Source organism: Carassius gibelio, chromosome A9 (genome assembly GCF_023724105.1).
Source record: "Carassius gibelio isolate Cgi1373 ecotype wild population from Czech Republic chromosome A9, carGib1.2-hapl.c, whole genome shotgun sequence".
In the NCBI taxonomy this organism is placed as follows: Eukaryota; Metazoa; Chordata; class Actinopteri; order Cypriniformes; family Cyprinidae; genus Carassius; species Carassius gibelio.
The window spans coordinates 11,349,673-11,365,912 of NC_068379.1; the positions used below are offsets into that span (position 1 = coordinate 11,349,673).

Genomic DNA, 16,240 nt, shown 5'->3' on the forward strand with positions numbered 1-16,240 from the left:
AAAACTGTTAGCCTGAATTCACTGTAAGTCGCTCTGGATAAAAGCTAATTAGATAAAAAAAAAAGCTGAATAAAAATAAGCTAAAAAGATAAATCTGCTAAATGCATAAGACCAACACCTACAAGAGCTGTTTCTTTCTGCAGGATCTTGTGTTTTTACCACCTGAATTATTGAATGGATTCAAAGCTACTACTTCAAGCTATGCCATAAACAACCATAAAAACGAGACTCTTTTTTTTTTTCCAGTTTTTTCAGATTTGCTTCAGTAGTCTATTTAAATCATTTACATGTGATTTAAATACATAAAAAAGAAGGAAAAAAGAAAATAAATGTTTGTGGGTTGTGCATGGGTCAGCCTCATTTGCGGAATGGAATGAACAGAGCTTCATAAACTCCAGAGTTTCTCCGCAAAATCTCCATCACATTTCAGCAGATGGTTCTGATTTATTTGTGTCACATAGCCAGCCTCTTAGTGGTTCATGGATCAAACATTTATTGGAGCACCAGAATTAGGAAGTCCAGGGCACTTGAGAGTTTGTGGCGAGACCTCAAAGCACAGCCTCTAGGAAAGCTGCAAGTGATGTTATTACTATTTCAAAACCAATAGGAATCGGTTGCATGCACAACAATGGAAACAAAAGGAAAATATTCATATTTAAAATGAAACTTACACTAAATATACCAAATATTGTTAAAATATTGGCTAGGTGTGACCTAGACTTTGTCATATATTTCATGTGTCTATGCATTCAAAAATCACTTAAATCATGAAATGATACACACACAAAGTATTCTCGTTGGAACGACATGACAGTGAGTTATTAATTAAATAATTTTGGAGTGAACTATCCTTTTGAGGAATGTATTCTAACATGCATTCTCTCCATGAATTACCCGCATCCCTGCACATTTTGTATGTCTCCCTCATCTATCACGCCTGATTCAACTCATCAGCCCATTAGTGGAGACTGCAAGATCTGAAGTGGGTGTGTCTGATATAGGGAGACATACAAAATGTGCAGTGCTGGTACTTCATGAAGAGGTTTGAGAACCACTGCCCGCAGCAGTTTCAAAGTGTCACCAGCAGAGGGGGACTTCGCACGAGTAACTGTTCAGAGTATGCTGTTCATAGACAATTATTTGTCCTAATGACGTTAAAAAGCTGCAGTAGGGAACTTTTGACGCTCTAGCGGTTAATAAACAGAACTGCTTGCGTCTTGCGGAAGAACATTGTAGCCGGAGCTACTTCTCTCTGTTTATGTCTATGAAGAATCACAAAGGTACTGGGTTACTCCGCCGCAGTACCCCCGAAGCAATCTAAAATAGTCCGAATATAAACACTTATTATAGGTGTACCCTAGTGATTCAGGATACAGGTGTACTCGCTTATTATGTTCATTTTTCTACATTTTGAACACAAAGAAAAGTTACGGAGCGCATGACTTTCTGCAAATGGCAATAGGACCACTGGGAGGAGCCAGAGGAGCTTGATTTTTTTTCACAGATTATCTGTCTCATATTCTACTGTCAGGACATAATGACAGGTTTAATAAATATGTAAAAAATATTTTTTTACAAAAGTTCCCTACAGCACCTAAAGTGATATTTCCACTGTGAGCAATTTTGCCCAAATCGTAATAAAAAGCTAGTCAAACTTGTTTAACATGAAGACAGTGGTGTCATGTGCGTATATCCCTTATGAAAATTAACCATGGTTTTACTACAAAAAAAAAAAAAAAAAAAAAAAAAAAACATGGTTATAGTTAAACCATGGTAACCACAAATTAACCATGGTTTTGCTAAATTAACCATAGTTTAACCATGGTATTTGCAGTAAATCTGTGGTTATACAAATGGTAGCCTAGTCAACACGCCAAAAAAAAAAAAAAAACATGGGTTACTACAGTTTTACTATATAATAAAACCATGGTTATTTTTCGTAAGGGATGTGACACCTTTGGACTTACGTGAAGAAAACAAAATAAAAAAATATTTTGTGCAGTAAGTGGGAAACTATTGAGTAAAACTGTTTGCTTTAGCGTCTGTTTTATGTGCGATCTTACATCTGCTGCAAAATTTACGTTATTAACTACATATCCCTAACAGAAAGTGCTGTTGCAAGGAAAGTGGTTTGTAATACTAATTTAATCATGGGCGTTAGTTTAAAATTTGAATAATTTATTGTATATTTTGTCTATTTAAATGCTAAGTTGTATAGCCTACTACCAACACTCATTTCATTTTAATTAAGAAAAATTTGGCAAATAAATTGTAAATAATAATAATAATAATAATAATTGTAAATATATTTTATACAGTATAAATATATAGCATAAAATATAATATGCTAATATGCAAAAGGGCATTATACGATAGAAAATCTATTTTCCTATGTTATTTGTCTTTTATTATTATTACTATTATTTATTTATTTATTTATTATTGCAGTTTCAGGGGTTTGTAGGATTGTATCTCTCTTACGTGGGTGCTATTGCATTGATGCAGCTGTCACGCAGGAGGGCGTTAGTGTTTCATATCTGACCCTGCTGAAATAAGTAGAGCAAGTTCATGTGTGGCAACCAGATGCTGAAAAACGGAACGGTGTGCTAGATCGCACCAGCAAAAGCCATCACTTGCACTGATTAACAGAAACAGTATGCACTGTTTATGTTCAAAGGTTCCCTATCATAGGTCACTTCGATGCTGCGGTGACGTCACCACGTATGGGAACACCTCCGGTGTGACGAATGTCTGAAGCCCTATACCATCCCGCCAATCCTATTGGCCAAATGGCGCATAGCACCACCCTACGCATGCGCACGCATGATATACCTGGGTGCAGCGCGCCATTTCGCTCAGATTTCATTCCTTCAGGAATAGCGAATCATCTGTGCCCTATCATCTCGCGTTCTCCAGTGATTTTCTTCGAGCAGTGTTAACTCCTCTTTCGCGGACGCGATGAGTCAACGAAAGGTAAGAGCCGTATATGGGTTTATCACAGGGAGGCACTCATGAGAGATTCGTTTGCAGCCTCTCTCATATTCTCTCTGTGATAGCCTACGGCTATGGTAAAATAAGAAAAGTATCCGCGTTCTGGAGTCTATTTCTTCAGTCGCCTCGCGTCTAACCCCCACCGTTCGCTTCTGCGGTCGCCGAGGCCCCGCACGAGGTGTTGGTTAGGGGTGATATGTGCGGCTTGACTATGAGTACAGTGATGCACTGGAGTTTTCCACTTGCTCGCTCTCCCCTACTCGAGCGCGTTAATCAGAGCAGTTTTGCTTTTATACTATGTTGTCTAACCGCAGCTTCTACTCAGAGTAGGCTCTGACCGGCATAAGCGGTTCTCTCCCTCCGAGCGGACAGGAGAAACGCGCTTCCCCTTCCTCAGTGTGCTATTATGTGGCTATCCGCGCGGTGGATAAATTACCCTTCTCACGGACCTCCACCAAGAGGTTTCGAGGTCCTGGAAGCAGCCTTATCAGCGCATATCACGAACGGCGCGGATTTTTGCCACGATTAAGTGACATGGCGGACTGCTATTATATAGCGATGCCGTTTGACTACCTCTCTAGCCGAACGGATCGCGCCAAACTCCGCCGCGACCTAGTCTCGTCTAGACGTATCGAGTCGTGTCTATTTCGGCAAATTTTATTCTCTTATTACGGTTCTTTACGAGAAGCCTCTCGTTCTTCCCCCACACTCTAACATTGACTGTCTCGCAGCACAAGCACTTCGAGCGTCACTGAACTGAGCTGTTATTTGAGCGCCCCTCAGACACTGCACAATTCAGTCTTCAGAGTTTGAGGGATGGCACAAGAGACTGGCGAATTTGGCCAGTTTATGACGGCTCACACAGCTGCCGCGTTCTCGCTAGCGGCGTGGCCCTATGTTTATCTTGTTGGATTAAATCCTGCCGTGGACACGCTTCAGGATTATACACAACGAAACACAGCGAGTTTGACGCATGCATTTCCTTCTATGTTTGCCGGGGTCTGTGCCCTCCACTGAAGAGTGCTGTTGGACTGCTAATGCACATCCAACCCTCTCACTGCAGTCCCCACGCTCTAACATTGACTGTCTCGCAGCACAAGCACTTCGAGCGTCACTGAACTGAGCTGTTATTTGAGCGCCCCCTCAGACACTCTGCACTATTCAGCCTTCAGAGTCTGAGGGACGCCACAAGAGGCTGGCAAATATGGCCAGTTTATGACGGCTCATACAGCCGCACGTTCTCGCAATGGCGACGTGGCCCGATTTTTATCTTGGTGAATTAAATCCTGCCGTGGATACGCTTCAGGATTATACACAACGAAACGCAGCGAGTTTACGCATGCGCTTTACTTCATGTTCGCCAGGGACTGTGCCCTCCACTATAGAGTGCTGTTGGACCGCTAATGCGCATCCAACACTCTCACTGCAGTCCCTACGCTCTAACATTGACTGTCTCGCAACAAACAGCGCTTCGAGCAGCATTGGATCGGGCTGTGACGCCAGGCGTAAATAATAAATAATAATCCCTCAGACACTGCGCAATCCAGCTTTCAGATTTTGAGGGGCGATTCAAGGGTCTTACACAGACGACCCGTTTATGACGGCTCGCACAGCCGCCGTTTTAGTTAGCGGCAGAGCCTGATGTTCAATTCGTTGGTCTAATTCCTGCCGTGGACACGTTCAGGATTATACACAACGGGACGCAATAGCTCTTATGCATACACTTCCCCTGTGCACGAATGCCGCAGGCTTTTCCGTGCACGGACATTATGTGTATGACAGCGTTGCAGAAAGCGGAAATTTGAGACTGCTAGTATCGTTTTGGGTTGCGTGGAACGCTTGCCCGGCATTTCTCAATGGGTGTTACGCACAATTGTCACGGATACACCAATTCGTTTTTTAGAGGCCCGCCTCTTTCCGCTGAATTCTTTCCACGGTGGTAGACTGATGGTAATAGCAGTGTTGTGACAGGAGATGTCAACTCTGCTGAGCAAAGGGGCTATAGAAGTCGTAGACCCCGTACTTCTCAATGGATGGATGTAGCTCTGGCCCCGTTGCGGCTCCAGGGCGTCCGTCTGTTAACCACTTGGACGATTGGCAGCGGCATTCCCCGTAATTTGTCTGGGGTTACTTCACATGCGCCCTTTTCAGTGGAAAAGTGGGCGGAAAGACGAAATATTTCACCCCGTTGTGTTCCGCATCCGACGATTTCGGTGACACGGAGTTGTGTGATGTCATTAAAGCTATGGATGCCAACCGAGTTTCTCCTACCGGGGTTCGGCTGGGGATTTGAGCTTTCCCAGAGACCGTCACGACGGATGCGTCTTTGACCGGTTGGGGAGCTGTTTGTCAAGGGCTACCAGCCCATGGAGTGTGGACAGCTGCACAACGCAGTTGGTATATAAACCGTTTGGAATTACTGGCAGTTTTCTGGCTCTCCAGTAATTCTTGAATCTGCTGATCGGCCGTCTTGTGCTGCTCAGATCAGACAACACAGCGTTTGTCTCATACCTGAATCATTGGGAAGGATTACGCTCTCGCCCCCTGTGCAGGCTGGCGAGACATGTTCTTCTCTGGTCTCAGAGAAAATTTCTGTCGATCCGAGTTGTTCATGTCCCCGGACGTTTGAACTTAGGAGCGGATATGCTATCCAGACAGGCTCTGGAACAGGGAGAATGGAGATTACACCTCCAGATGGTGAATCTTTTATGGCGGATATTCGGCAAAGCGAAAGTGGATTTATTCGCGTCAAACATGACTACGCATTGCCCGCTATGGTTCTCCCTATGCCCCCCATCGCCCCTGGGCGTGGATGCATTAGCTCACAGCTGGCCCAGGACCAGTCTGTATGCTTTTCCTCCGATTCGTTTGATCCCAGCGGTATTATGCAGAATACGGCGGGACAGAGTGGAACAGCTGCTGCTGGTGGCTCCGCGATGGCACACGCAGCCGTGGTTTGCGGATCTGATTAGTCTGCTAGCGGGCTCTCCTTGGAGATTCCCCTCAGACAGGATTTATTATCACAAGCACAGGGGCTGATTTGGCACCTGAGGCCGGATCTGTGGAAACTGTGGGCGTGGCCACTGAGCGGAGTGCATTAGTATGTCCCGGTCTTTCTGTTGAAACCACTGAGACTATATTGAATTCTAGAGCAGCTTCTACGAGACGCTTATATGCTTTCAAGTGGAGACTGATTACAGCCTGGTGTGGCAATCGTAATGTGGATCCAGTTTACTGCCCAGTGGCTTCAGTGCTGGAGTTCCTCCAGGATTGTTTTTCGGGTGGCGTAACACCACCCACTTTTAAGGTTTACATGGCAGCCATTTCAGCTTACCACGAATACATAGGCGGTGCCTCTATGAGGCGTCATCCACTAGTTTCTCGTTTCGTACAGCGTGCGCGACGGCTGAGGCCTTTCCGCCCTGTGCGGGTTCCTTCATGGGGTTTATCCATTGTGTTGCTAGGTTTATCAGGGCATCCGTTTGAGCCCTTGGAGACCGTATCGGATAAATTCTTGACACTGAAGACACTTCTTCTCATGGCTTTATCCTCCCTCAAGAGAGTTGGGGATTTACAGGCTCTTTCTGTTTCACCCTCATGCATGGAATTTGCACCGGGCTCTGTGAAGGTGCTGCTGCGGCCCAGGCCTAACTATGTTCCTAAGGTCGCATCTTACCTCTTTCGCTTTCAGCAAGTGTTCCTGGAAGCTTTTTCACCTGCTGAGGCTGGATCAGGAGATCTAAGTCTTTGCCCTGTGAGAGCTTTAAAGACTTATGTGGATCGTACAGCCCCTTGGCGTGAATCTGACCAGCTGTTTGTCTGTTTTGGACATAAAAGTAAGGGCCATGCGGTTACAAAGCAATGCATGTCCCATTGGCTGGTGGAGGCAATTTCTTTGGCCTATGAGGTGCGCGGACTCGCTTCGCCCTTAGGAATTAAGGCTCATTCCACTTGAGCTGTGGCTTCTTCTCAAGCTTTTCTCAGTGGATCTTCTATGGATGATATCTGTGCTGCGGCAGGATGGTCCTCACCGAGCACTTTAATCAAGTCCTACAGTCTGGATGTGAGGATGGCTCCTGGCTCCCGGGTTCTCTCCGCTTGAGCAGATGCTTCCTCGGATCTCAGTTATCAGGTACGTCAGGCGTTTTGGTATATCGTTCCCATACGTGGTGACGTCACCGCAGCATCGAAGTGACCTATGATAGGGAACATCTCGGTTACGTATGTAACCTTGGTTCCCTGAATAGGGAACGAGATGCTGCGGTTCTGGTCGTTCCGTACCTTGATAATTTCTTCATCTTCAGTCATGAAATCTGAGCGAAATGGCGCGCTGCACCCAGGTATATCATGCGTGCGCATGCGTAGGGTGGTGCTATGCGCCATTTGGCCAATAGGATTGGCGGGATGGTATAGGGCTTCAGACATTCGTCACACCGGAGGTGTTCCCATACGTGGTGACGTCACCGCAGCATCTCGTTCCCTATTCAGGGAACCAAGGTTACATACGTAACCGAGATGTTTCTTTACACCTCCTTAATGGCCATTGGTCTATTTTGACGAATCATACGGTATAACTTCGATGATTTTGAAGCTTCTTTTCTATTGATCTGTTAGGTTTCAGAACTAGACCGTGCCAGAAACTCAAAACTTTCCTGTGACATATTTCTTATAAGAAATGTGCAATATTATATTCTTTCTATATTAAAGCACTTTTTGTGCATATAATTGAATATAGTTTGTACTGTGATTGACAGATAATTTATGGATCATAGTATGATCTAGTGAGAAGGGGGGTGGGGTGTGGTGGGGGGGGGGGGTGTAATTATGTCCAAAACTATTAAATTATGCATGTAATGTTAATCGTAGACTACATAAAATGCATATAAATATCAGTTGTCACACAATATGTCACTATCAGTTTATTTATTAAGATTAAGATAAGCTTTAATCAAAGTTTAGGGGGCAAAGCATACAATGCCTTCAATACAATGATGATAAACATAAATGCTCCTCAAAGCCTGTAGTATCATATTTGATGCTTATATCTTCATGCATGTTTTCCTCTCCTTAAAAAAATGTATGGGTATCAGAATAACCAATAGTAAGATAATCACTAAAGTTGCTTCAGCCCAGTAAATGTTCATCTCAAAATATTACTAACAATATAACAAGTTATTCTTAAATGTACTTTATGAAAATATAACCATAAATATTCCTTTACTTGCTAATAAAATAAAATAAACTAAAAATCAGACAAGGTAGGGCAGGACTGTGTACAATAAGTTTCTGCAAAGTTTTAATCATGCTGATATTTTAGTGGCCTTAGAAATGTCGATATCAAACATGACACTGCAAGCTTCTTAGGGTTAGTGGACTTCATTCACAGCAGGGATCTTGGGGTGACAGCTGAAAAGAAAATAATTTCATTAATATAGTGTTGGCATGAATGTTTTGTACATGAGTATCATGTCTCATTAAAAAAAGAGAAAAAGTTTAAGATAATCTGTTTATTTATGTTTTGAATTTAGGCTATTCAATTAGGATTTTTTTTTTTTTTTTTTTTTTTTTTGGAAAACCAACAATGTTGCAGCAGACAAAAAAAACATAAACGTGGTGACAGCTTTGTGGCATCATTTAGCATACAACAAATTGCAATTTTTAGCATGTTGCATAACGTTGTTAGAAGGTTGTCACTGGCTGTACAAGTTTTTTTTTTTTTTTTTTTTTTTTTTTTTTTGCGTTTACTTTGCCCACTTACAGTTATATTGCTTACAATAACATTTTGCACATCCAGAATGTAAAGTATATGCTTGAATAGACAATTAAATTAGTGAATGGGATGCACAATGCTTTAGCTTAATTCACTGAGGCCCCTACTGTGCACCTCCCCCCACTCTTAAGTGAATGGTACACTCCAAAGACACGGAGCATGTGAATCAAAATGAAAACACCGAGTGCCATCAGACAAACGCTACAAAGAGAGGAACCCGGAGGGATGTCAAAAATCCAGGCAAATGCTAATACCGAATCAAGACCATAGGCTTAACATCGTGACACACCGGTTATCTTATTAGATCCCAGAACCGGATTCTTCTGAATGCTCAGGAACGAGGAAACCCTTCGCCGCGGAGGATGCGAAAACAGAGTTATTATCAGCGCTCTGTGTAAGAAGAGAAAACAACTGATCTCGAGCTGTCACAGAGGTAAGTTTTGTTGTGTTTTATTGTCGAGATTTTGGCGCTGTTTTGTAACCAATTATGTTTTCAAACCTTATATCGTGAGAAAAAATAATTCAAGATGTTTTACTGAAGGTACTAAACACTGAAAGGTTGTATGTTTCATGGGTTTGTTCAGTCCTTTGTCCACGATGAGTTTGTTTACGGTGGGCTGGATTCAAATGTTAAAACGAAGTCAAAAGAGCGCTGTAGAGTATTGTCTGAATTATTTTTTCGCCTTTTATATCTGTGGGATAACCGTGTTTGGCAGCGGATTCATTGTCGCTCATTGTTCAGCCCGTTGTGTGTGTGTTCTTTTGTTTCTCGCGCTTGTATACATTGTGCCGTATATGTGGCTGTTTTTGTCCAATGGTGTGCACCACAGCTGAGCACTGTGTCATGGGAGCAGCAAAAAAGCTGCTACCACAATAGACCTTCCATAGTTATTGGTTGTGCACAAACTTCTTCTTCTTCTTCTTGGTTTTTAACGGCGGCTGGCAACCAGCGTAATTAGGTGCATTACCGCCACCTTCTGCTCCGGAGTGTGGAACAGAGCGTTACATTCTACTCATTAATCCTGTCCTTTTAAGAAATTCAAAGAAAGCTTTGCTATTTATTTTACTTGCCCATTTTATTAAAGATTTAAAATGTACCACCTGAATTCCATTCTTCTTGATTTCAACTATCATACTACTTCTTTCTTCCTCATATTTCTTACATTCAAGAATTGCATGAGTTACTGTTTCTTCTACTTTGCATTCATCACATAGTCCATTTGGATGCTTCCCTAATATTCTGAGTGTACTATTGAGATTGGAATGTCCCAGCAATATTCTATTATATACAACCTCTTCTTTCCTTGTTTTACCAATATGTCTTATTTTTTTACTTACTTTGTTAATTAAATTGTAGAGAAATCTACCCTTTTCGTTGTTGTCCCACTTTATTTGCCATTCTGCAATAACCTTTTTCCAGATTAAAACCTTAATTTCAGACTTGCTTAGAGGAACTTGTAATTCTATTTCTTCTCTCTGCAAGGCTTGTTTTGCTAACTTATCTACGTCCTCATTTCCCTTTATACCTATGTGTGATGGAACCCAAATAAAACTAATTAAAATATCATGGTTGTGCACAAACGGTTTTCACGTACACTTATGAAGGTATCCCGTCGTGAAAACAAGCGGGATTGATCTCCTGAGTCACGTGCTCCTAACGACAGAACTCGCTTATTGTTTTGTCATCTCGTCCCTGTAATAATCCTGTAACTTGACCCACACTTGACCAAAAACATATTTCTGGACGAACTGTAACCTAAATTTGCAGTGACTAAAACTTTAAAACGAATTATAGTTTTGTTACATAATTGTCTTTTGTTTACTGGTTCTGATATCTTTGGGATACTTTAGGACTGATAAGCCGCGTTTCCACCGCAGGAACTTTACCCAGGAACTAGGGACTTGGTCCGGTACTTGGTGTGTTTCCACCGCAGGAACCAGGAACTAAATAAAAGTTCCGGGTAAAAAAATGCCCCCCAGAAAGTCCCTGCTGGCGAGGTGGTACTTTTTTAAAGTTCCGGAACTTTCGGGGGCGGGACTTTGGCGCTAAACATCCTGATTGGTTGAGTTCACGCAGCATTGGTTGAGTTCAACCATCATTTATTCGGATCAACATTTTCAAAATATTACTGTTATTGTGTCATGAAATGTAATTTTAAAAGTATTTCAGGCGAGAATGTAGTTGTTTGAAACTCAAATCTGTTGTTTATTTATAAAGACAGCGCCTATTTAAAAATGTGTTTCGCAGATCTCGTAGACGATGAGCTCCACTCGATCAGCGGGAGCTCAGTCCTCATGTATCCGCAGAGAGCAGCCTCTCCTGGGATAGACCTTCTGATATGCGCCGCTGGCTCTGATGTGTCTTTAGTGGTTAAAACATAAAATATAATTCAGCTGCGGGGTAAATCTAACAGGTTTTCTTTGGTCTGTATTCAATTTATCTATATGTAAAAATGAAAATAAAAAGGCAAGTCTATATAATATTTATTTCATTGTAATGGCTGCATATACACATTTCCCTGACCTAAGTACATTTCTGCAGTTGTTATTATGCTTAAATGAAAACGAAAGGAGGCAGTGGTATTTGATATCATATTTCGTTTTAATGTAAATATACAGTAGGGAAAATTGCAGTAGCCAAGACGAGCTGACTGAAGTTATCAAGTATCATATATATATATAGTATATAGTTACGCTGCTGTTTATAGATTTACCGGACTTGCGTAGTTGCAGACATCACACTCCCCAGTCGAATGCACAAAGTCTGAACTAACTACCGAGGATGCACGTCCAAAATCAGCGTACTTTTTTTTTTTTTTTTTTAATCAGAGGTACTTTGTATTGAGAAACGCGCGCAGACCTACGTCACCAGTCATTTGCCTAATCTTCCCGGTACTTTACACCGCGGTGGAAACGCAGAAAGCAACAGGTCTGGGGGGAAAAAAGTTCCTGGGAAAAAAAGTTCCTGGTACAAATGTTCCGGGTAATTTCGGTGGAAACGCGGCAATAGATTGATAGCTAGATTGTCTAATAGACTGATTATTTCAATAATCGAAGGCGTGAGAAAATTGGTGTGAATTTTACAAATTAAGTAAAAATTAGTCATTTAAATTAATTTAAAAAAGTCATGTTCAAATACAAATACTGAAATACAGTTAATTGAAAATATTATGCTTACTACTTTAACATTTCAGCCCCTTGAATAGAATTTGAGTGGAAAAAAGTTTTTTTTTAAGAGTGTATATACGTCTATTTTCCTATATGCATATAGAAACATTTTGCATCTTTCTTGTTTCCCAGATAGCTAACCCAAATAGTACACGTATGACTGCAAGATGTCTGGGAAGAATCTGCTGTGTACAAACATCTTTAAGACATTTTCTAAACGTCATTTTGACTTTTTTTTTTTTTTTGTGGGAGATTTCAGATTTGGCCAGTTTGGGACTTTGCATCCAAAATTTAAGTGAATACATTTGTCTTTGGATGAATAACAGAGCTTTTTACTAAAAAACATGAACATTTTCTAAAAGATTTTTATTGCTGATTTGCTGAACACCTCTAATAGATTACTGATATATTATAAGGCTGCCATTGTCCAACTATGGATGCAGTTAAGTCTCAAATATAATTCATGCAAAAAGCAAGATTCACACATGCGTAGACAATTTCACATGCATGAAACCTAATTCACGTACACACAAAAAAAATTCACGTGCTTGAAAAAAAATATATATTCACAAAAAGCTATTCACATGCACAAAATAAAATTATATTTTTATAAAATACGTTTCACAAATGCAAAAAAAACAAAACAATTTAACTGTGCACAAAAACCTTTGAATGTTTAAAATTTACGAGTGTCTGAATGTACGAATCGTCATTTACTACGAATCCACTCGGATTTGAGTGTGTGTGTTTTTGAGACTTTTCTGGCAGAGCTCTCTTCCCACGTGGGTCTGTCGTACTCTTTAGCCAATCAGATGCGAGCTTACCATTCAACCAATCATATCATAAGCCACTGAGTGCATTCAAGGAGCATGATTCTGCAGCACCTTTTGCGCAATATGGATTAATTAGAACGGAAATTAAGCCTTTACATCAGTAATCCAGCATGTCGAATGAAGAACAGGAAGCACGGGTAAGAGTTTAGTTTATTTCATAAAAGTCTGAGTTTACACATTTTATCGTTTACACGTTCAATCAAAATACAGTTGTTACAGGACAGTTACAGTAATTATAAATTAAACTGCAATCAGGATAGTAAAAAGAAGACAAAAGTAACATTTTGAGAGTTGTGAAATTATAACTCTAAATAATCTTGTTTTATAAATTGATGTCTGTTAGGTCAGTATGTACTTTCTTACAGTAATACATTTTAAAACATATGTAGCCTAGTCATTGTTAACCACTACGTTGAAGCAATGTAGTTCGATCAAGATAAACAACATCAGATATTTAGAAACGTTGTTTAATTTGTAAATATATTGTCTGTACATTGAAATGCATCTTTCTCTTCTTATAATTTAGGAATATCTAAAGCAGTATATTCTTCAGCGACTTCATGATCGTTTAGTTTAGGGATTCCCAAAGTGTGGTGTGCGAAAGGAAAAATTTAATGGCGGTCTGTTTTTTTTTTTTTATGGGATTTTTCCATACAATAAATAAACATGAACAGTAAACATTTCCTTTGTAATCGCTTTTATTTAAAAAAAAACTATAATGTATTAGTTTTCGATGGAAACGTAGAAGACCGATGCTGTCTTCAACGCATTGTTCTTCTTTTATGTACTGCAGGCTAATATGCGTGGCAACTCGTTTCATTCATTCCATAATATACTATATAATAAATATGCTTAACTGGCTGAAATCAGAGAAACTGTCAAGTCGGACATCTTATGATAAAGTTGTTAGTCAGGAGGAGAGGGGCTAAGAGAGAGTGAGGATTTGGAGGCAACAGAGACGAAGAGAATAGAGAAAGAAAATGGGCAAATAAAAAATCTTGAGGAAATCTCTCTCTCGCTGCAGGCTGAGCGACTTTTGCGCTGCACTCGAAAAGTTCTAGATATCCTCTTTCATTTTATTTTATGTTTGGGCCTATGCTCTTTGCAACTTAATTATGTTGTGGATCGTGTGTAGGTTATTTATTGTCGCACTTGAAAAGTTTCAGATTGATCCTCGTTTTTATTTATTTTAAATATTTCGGAGCTTATTCTCTTTAATGATGTGGATTGTTTGTAACTTCGTTTGTAACTTCATTGCAATTTAATTCAATGTACTGTCGTTCTAATTTCCATAACCGTTATGTTACAGTGCAGCGGTTCCCAAATCTTTTTTCCTGTGCACCCCCTTCTATGCCCCAACCGTGATGGCGCACCCTGAATCCCCACTTAAAAAAATGCAACAAAGCTATCTTTTAGCGCCATATAAAGAGTCATGAACAAAGAACATCAACAAAGTTTCAACATAATGCAACAAAGCTACTCACAAGCTTCCACTTTTAAGAGGACGAGTGACAGACACAGGCTCAGTAACAGAAAGCACTGTCATTTTCAGCCGCGTAAAAAAAACAATATGCTAGGGCTATTAAATGACCATGGAGCTAGCAGCAGCATCATCTCAACCCGCGGCCCGTCATGAATTCAAATGCATCCCACCATGCTGAACACAATGAAACATTTTTTTTTTCAGTTTTACAAATATTATTATTTTTTACATTAATTTCAACATTTACTTAAGAAATATAAGCTATAGCCTAATGTTTTTTAATGTTAAATTATTTTGTTTCATATTATTTTCAGACATGATCAGACCTACTCGCATAACATTACTCATTTAACGAACCCACTTTGGCAGAATTCAATCAACAGCCATTAGTTCGGTAAAATTGAGCATCATAATGGACAAATTAGTTTTTAAGGGAGAAAAAAAAGAAATGTGAAAAATGCCAGCGAATAAACACGTAGAAAAAATAATAGTCGCAGTATCAGTAGTGAAGGAGAGTGCTGTATTTTCGGAAAGTTCAGGCAAATGGGAACGCCATATATTACATAGCAATCATCCTTAATTGAAGAAATGTGGCAAAACATCTTTGGAGAGAACATTATATTATTATATTCGAATGTGCTTTCCATATTTGGACCAACATATGCTACATTTGTGAATGCACATTTTCTGCAATGTCACGTCAAGTCATGCTCCCGTGCGTGTCTTACAGACTGCATCTTCTTAAGCCATATGTTAAACTTTCCGCGTGCATGGGGAGACCGTTATGGACCGCTAGGTAGGCGTGACGTAATCATCGTCATGGGAGAGTGCGTGCGGAGGCTCTGAGAGGACGAACGCGTACCTCCCATTTTTTTTTATGACCGCGCGGGACAGGTGCGTGTGGTCAGTAAGCTTCAAAAGCTCAATTGCCCATGTGGAGGCAGTGTGAAGAAGCCCATTGCTACTCGAACCTGTGCAATCCGCTTGCACTTGGACTTGGAGCCCAGTGGAAAAAAAGGTTGAGAACCACTATAACATATATAGTTACAAATTAAACAACGTTTCTAATTATCTGATGTTGTTTATCTTGATCGAACTACATTGCTTCAATGTAGTGGTTAACAATGACTAGGCTACATGTTTTAAAATGTATTACTGTAAGAAAGTACATACTGACCTAACAGACATCAATTTATAAAATAAGCTTATTTAGAAATATAATTTCATGTGTAAACGATAAAATGTGTAAACTCAGAAATTTATGAAATAAACTAAACTCTTACCCGTGCTTCCCGTTCTTCATTCGACATGCTGGATTACTGATGTAAAGGCTTAATTTCTGTTCTAATTAATCCATATTGCGCAAAAGGTGCTGCAGAATCGTGCTCCTTGAATGCAGTCAGTGGCTTATGATATGATTGGTTGAATGGTAAGCTCGCATCTGATTGGCTAAAGAGTCGACAGCCCCACGTGGGAAGAGAGCTCTGCCAGAAAAGTCTCAAAAACACACACACACTCAAATCCGAGTGGATTCGTAGTAAATGACGATTCGTACATTGAGACACTCGTAAATTTTAAACATTCAAAGGTTTTTGTGCACAGTTGTATATCTACAAATTGTTTTTTGCATTTGTGAAACATATTTTATAAATATATAATTTTATTTTGCGCATGTGAATAGCTTTTTGTGAATATATTTTTTTTTCACGCACGTGAATTTTTTTTGTGTGTACGTGAATTAGGTTTCATGCATGTGAAATTGTCTACGCATGTGTGAATCTTGTTTTTTGCGTGAATTATATTTGAGACTAAACTGCTTCTATATCCAACCACCATTATAAAACATTCATGAAAAAGCTTTTTCCACAAACAAGACCGCATGATTATGTAAGGAAAATATTGTTAAAAAATTAACAAAAAAAATTCCTCATCTGTTCAAGGATTAAAATACAACGGGCGGAGTGAAAAAAAAAATACGAAGAGAGTGAATTTGTA

General features: G+C 40.1%; 1 protein-coding gene across 2 annotated transcripts in view; it reads left to right on the forward strand.

Annotated features, from left to right (window-relative positions):
* LOC128019619 (transmembrane protein 198-B) overlaps nt 1–16,240 on the forward strand; it is a 138,039-nt gene that overhangs the window by 96,533 nt on the left and 25,266 nt on the right. The window contains exon 1 of one of the 2 annotated variants that reach the window (XM_052605701.1): nt 8,908–9,194. The exons of the other annotated variant lie outside the window; for it this stretch is intronic. The gene's annotated coding sequence lies outside the window, so the exon portion shown is untranslated. Of the gene's footprint in view, nt 1–8,907; nt 9,195–16,240 lie in introns of those variants that run through there. 2 annotated transcript variants of the gene reach the window in all.